Consider the following 5,742-nt stretch of genomic DNA (forward strand, 5'->3'; position numbering starts at 1 on the left):
CCTGCTGGGGGATGATTTCTCCCTTTCTTTCTTTCTGTGTCTCTGGTGAACACATGCACCTATAGCAAAAATCTCTCTAAAAGAAAAAAGAATTACCTGGTTGTTCTAGTAGTCCACAAGGGTTGATAACCACTGATCTAAATTGACTTAGGATTGAGTATATAGATGGGAAGATGAGGGAAACAAATTTTAGGACTAACGGACAATGAATGGGAGGCTTCATGGAGCCCATACAGCAGTCTTTACCCAAGTCATCCTGAGTCCCTAGTCCAGGGAATCCCGAAATGAGAAGCTAGATGTAAGCTTTATTGTCACACCCAGATGTCAGGTCTGTGCTGAGACACGAGGAAGAGTTATTAATTGTCCAGTGTTGTCCAGAAGAAATCCAAGACACTATATTTGGAATTTTCTCTGGACCTAGCTTTTCCTTTTTTTTCCTCACATTTCATATATAAGATGAAAAAAAAAAACTTATTACAGGTTATAAATTATCATATGGTAAAATGGACTTTTTTTGGCGTGCCTTCTAAAAATTTTAACTCACATGTAGATTTGAGAAACCACCACTATGTTAGAATACGGTGCGAGGATCTCAGAAAACACCCTTACACTATCCCTTAGTATTCTCATGCTCCCTGTCTCCTTTTCTGACCACTGGTATGTACTCCATCACTACAGGTCTGTCTGTTGTAAGATACCACAGAAATAGAATCACTGTGTGCATGATCTCTTGGAACTGGCTTACTATAGTCTGTCTTTGAAAGTCAAGCAAATATGGATGACTTTCTCCTTTTTGTTACTATATAGTATTCCATTGCATGGATGTATGATCTTTTGTTTAACCATGCATTCACTAAAGAGCATTTGGTTTGTTTCTAATTTGGGATTGTTATCAATAGAACTAGTGTAGACATCTGCTACAAGATTTTGTGTGTGTGTGTGTGTGTGTGTGTGTGTGTGACTACAGTGTATGTTTTACTTCATAGGAAATATCTAGAGTGTCAGAGTGGTTGTACCATGTTTCACTCATTCCAACAAGGTATGAAGTTCTAGTTGCTCCAAATCCTCACCAGCATTTGATATTGTATTTTTGTATAGCTATTTTCCATTTGAATAGATTTATAGACTCGTAATCAAGGTTTTAATTGGTATTTTCCTAATGCCTACAGATGTTGAAAATATTTTCATGATCTTATAGCATCCTTAAGTAATTGTTTAGTGAAGTCCTTGTTCAAGATTTTTACCAATGGAAAAAAGTATTTTACTGAGTTTTCAGATTTCTTTATGCTTTGTATAATAGATATAGGCCTCTGTCCCATATGTGATCTGCACATATTTTCTTCCAGTCTGTAACTTGTATTCTAATTCTCCTAACAGTGTCTTTCACAGAGAAAGAGTTCTAAAATTTTGATGAAGACTAATTTATCATTTTGTCTTTCATGAATTATGCATTTGGTGACACGTCTCGAAACTTTGGCTAACCTCAGGTCATAAAGTTTTTCTCCTTTGTCTCCTCTGAAACTTTTATACTTTGATGTTTTTGCATTCAAGATATGTGATTTATTTAAAGCATGAAGCTAGGTTAAAGTCTGTTTTTTCAAAATTTTCTGGCATTTGGGGTTTATTTCCATTTTACTTATTTAGGGGGGAAAAGAGGGGCACCTCTGTAGTGCAGTGATACCAGGCTGCTCAGAATAAGCTGGGTCTCACGTGGTGACCATGGTTCAAGTCCCTGGCCTGGTCATTCTAAAACACACTAGGATATATGTGTGGGTACCCAAGATCTGATGGAATGAAGGACTGGAAGGAAGGGATTGCAATGTGACCAGATCCTGTGGAGGGTGTTCCTTCACTCTCATATTTGTTTCTCTTCCATGTGCACATGCTCTATCATTTAAAAAAAAGAAAAAAACACAACAAACTGGGACCAGCAGTTAGCATAATGGCTATGTAGCTGGACTCCCATGTAGTCGACCACGGTTCGAGTCCCGGACCTGGTGGCTTAAACTCATGCCGGGCGCATGTGCATGCGTGCCCAAGATCCCGAGAGAAAAATGGAGGAGAAGGGATTGCGGCATGGCCATCCCCCCTGGGGGTGATTTCTCGCTTTCTATCTCTTTGTCTGTCTCTGTCTGGCGCGCGCACACACCCTATAGCAAAAACCTCTCCAAAAAAACCACACAACAAACTAATATTTTTCTCCATTGAAATTCTTTTACATCTTTGCCAAAAATAAATTGTGTTTCTATAGATCTTTTTCTGAATTTCTCTGGTCCAGGTATTTGTCCCTTTACCAAGTCCATAAACTTTTGATTACTATAGCTTTACTGTAAGTCTTAGTGTAATATGATTTCTCCAAATACATTTCTGTTTTCAAATTTGTTTTAGCTCTAATAGTTTCTTTGGCTTCCAAGTAAATTTTAAAATCAGTTTGTCTTTATCTAAAAAAAAAAAAAAAAAAAAAAATTTCTAACTTGCTGGGATTTTGACTGGGATTACGTTATTTCAGTAGATTAATTTGTAGAGACTTAACATCTGGATTATTTTGTATCTTCCAATTTGAACATGACATGTATCAAATTTATTTAGATTTTCTTTGATTTATTTTTAATTATCATTTTATGGTTTTTAATTGTACAGATCTTGTATATATTTTTGTTTCCTTTGAGTATTATAAACTAGCTTTATGTTTTGGTGAGATTTGATTATTTAAATTTTGTTTTATTTTCCTTTTTTTGGAGAGGTTTTTGCTATAGGGCGTGTGCACTCACCAGAAAGACAGAGAGAGACAGAGATAGAAAGCTAGAAACCACACCCCAGGGGGGATGGCCATGCCGCAATCCCTTCTCCTCCATTCTCCTCTCAGGATCTTGGGCATTTACACACATGTGCCCGGCGTGAGTTTAAGCCACTGGGTCCAAGACTCAAACTGTGGTCAGCTACATAGGAGTTCAGTGACATAGCCATTACGCCAACTGCTGGTCCCTTAAATTTTGTTTTCTCATTGCATATTGCTAGTATGTAAAATTGTGTTTAATTTTGTCTTTAACCCTTATATCCTGTTACCTTGTTTAATTCACTTATTAATTCGGAGTGTTTTTAAATATATTTTTCTACACAGATAATATTGTCAACTTTTTCCTTTCCACTCTGTAGACATTTAATTTTACAATATCTTATTGGCTATAAATTGCAGTACGATGTTGATTAGAAACAATGAGTTTGGAAAATCTTTTCTTTTTCTAAATCTTAAGAGGAAAACATTCCATCTTTCACTGTTAAGTATGAATGTAATGATAGAGATTGAGTAAATGGCTTTTATTAGGTTGAAGATATCTCTTTCTATTACTAATTTAGTTAGAGAGTTTATCATGAGTAGATGATGAATTTCATATCAACCATTTTTAATTTTTATTTATCAAATAAAATGATTCCTTTTGGACAATTTATATTTGGATTAGCTGGATGACTCTTAGGATATTAATCCAGCCCTGCATTTCTGAGATGATTCTACTTCATTTTGATGCATTTCCTCCCCCTCCCCCGGGTTAGGAAAAATGGTCAAACCACCATCCCTTCTTCTCCATTTTCCTCTCTGGGTTTTAGACATGCACACCGGATGTACACTGTGGTTGGTCATGTGGAAACCCAGCACGTTAGCCACCACGCCACCTGTGGTTATCTATTTCTTCTTGGGTGAGTTTGAGCAGTTTGTACATTTGACAGTTTGTACTAATTGGGCCATTTCATCTTAGTTCTTAAAAGTCTATGTAAAGAGTTGATTATAGTCCTCTCTGATTATCCTTTAATGTCTGGGGATGTATAGTAATGTTTCTTTTATTCCTCATATTGGCAATTTGATTTTGCTTGTTTGTTTTCCTTTGCTTTTCAGTCTCCTGGGTTTTTTTTTTCTTTTCTTTTTATGTTTTCAGTGATTTTTACTTTTATATGTATTTCCTTCTATTTACTTGCTTGATATTTCATTAGTCTTAATTTGTCTTTTTTTTTTTAAATGGCTAAAATTTAGATTATGGATTTAAGACCATAGTTTTTATTTATCTTATTTTTTAAAAATGTTGTCTGAGGGCTCATTCACTCACCAAAGATAGAGAAGGAAGAAAGAACTCCTCATGGTGAGTGGTCATGTTGCAATCCCTTCTCTGTTTCTTTCTTCTTTGGGGACTTTTAGACACATGCACACACGTGTACACACACACACATACATTCATCATATACAGGACTCAAATCATAAAGTTGACCACGTGGAGTCTAAATGTCAATCACTACACCATTAGCTAGCACATTTCATTTTCAGTATAAGCTTTTGAGGAGCCAGCAGATGGGATAATGGTTATGTCCCTCCCACATAGTCAATCGTGGTTCGAGTCCCACATCCAGTGACTTAAAACTCACGCCAGGCACGTGTGTGCCCCCAAGATTCAGAGAGGAGAATGGAGGAAAGGGGATTGTGGTGTGGTCATCCCCTCTGGGGGATGATTTCTCACTTTCTTTCTGTCTCTTTCTGTTTCTCTGGTGAGTGCACACTCACCTTACAGCAAGAAATTCTCCAAAAAATAAATATATAAATAAATAAGCATTTAGTGCTACAAATTTTTCTGAAAGCCCTGCTTTAGATGAATCCCAGATATTCTGATATCTTGTGTTTTCATTTTTGTTCTCCTACATAGTTTTTTTTGCCTGCCACTTCATGAATTTTCACATTTTAAACTACTCGGATCCATAATGGTGTCTACTACTAGGATTTCGCCTATGTCCCCGATGTTAGTCTTTAACGTTCCTGGCACATTTATAGTCATTCATTCAGTAAATGTTTATTGACAGCTAGTTATAATCCAGGCAGTGTTCTCAGCGCTGCAGATACAGCAGGGAACAGGCTGATGGGGGTGTCTGCCCTTTGGAAGCTTACATCCTCAGGGAAAGATCGAGAACGAGCAAAGAAAACTAGAATGTAAGTTTAGATAGTGGTAAGTAAAACATTAAGTAGGAAGACTGTTTTAGAGTGAGAGATCAGGAAAGATGTTCCGAGGAGGTGTCATTTGAAAAGAAACCTGAATAAAGCAAAGGGTTACATTTCATTCCTCAAAGAGAGCCTTGAAAGTACAAAATTTAAAGTCAAAATTAAATAAGCAGATGATCCCAATGTGCAGATACAGGGTATAAATATTGAACAAAAATGTGGGCTGGGGGTGGTGTAGAGGTTAGGGCACTAGAGCCCACGTGGCCAGCTGCATGGTGAGTCCTGACGTGGCTTGAGAATCACATTCGGTGCATGTGTGTGTGTGTGTGTGTGTGTGTGTGCTCAACATCTCGAAAGAAGACTGGAGGAGAAGGGATTATGGCTTGGCCATTCCCCCTGGGGATGATTTCTCACTTTCGCTGTTTCTCTCTCTGCCTCTCTCTGGCAAGTTCATGTAGTCTATTGCAGAAAGTAAAAAATAAAAACATGGGAGGGGGCATGGATCAGCAGGTGTCATGGTGATTAACCACATGACTGATCATGGTTCATGTTTCAGACCTCTTTCTCTCTTTCTGTCTCTCTCTGGTCAAATTAAAATAATAATAATAAAATAAGTAAATTCATACTAAAAACATTTAACAAAAGATAGCAAAAGTAAAAGCATGAGGTTACAGGGCAGCCGCTAGAGAGCATACTTCTGAATTGTTGGGTGCAGCTACCAGCGGCTCCCTCCCATCCACTCTGATTCAGCGGGGCCTTCTCCT

The sequence above is a fragment of the Tupaia chinensis genome, unplaced genomic scaffold (genome assembly GCF_000334495.1).
Source record: "Tupaia chinensis unplaced genomic scaffold, TupChi_1.0 Scaffold143616_1, whole genome shotgun sequence".
Taxonomy (NCBI): Eukaryota; Metazoa; Chordata; class Mammalia; order Scandentia; family Tupaiidae; genus Tupaia; species Tupaia belangeri.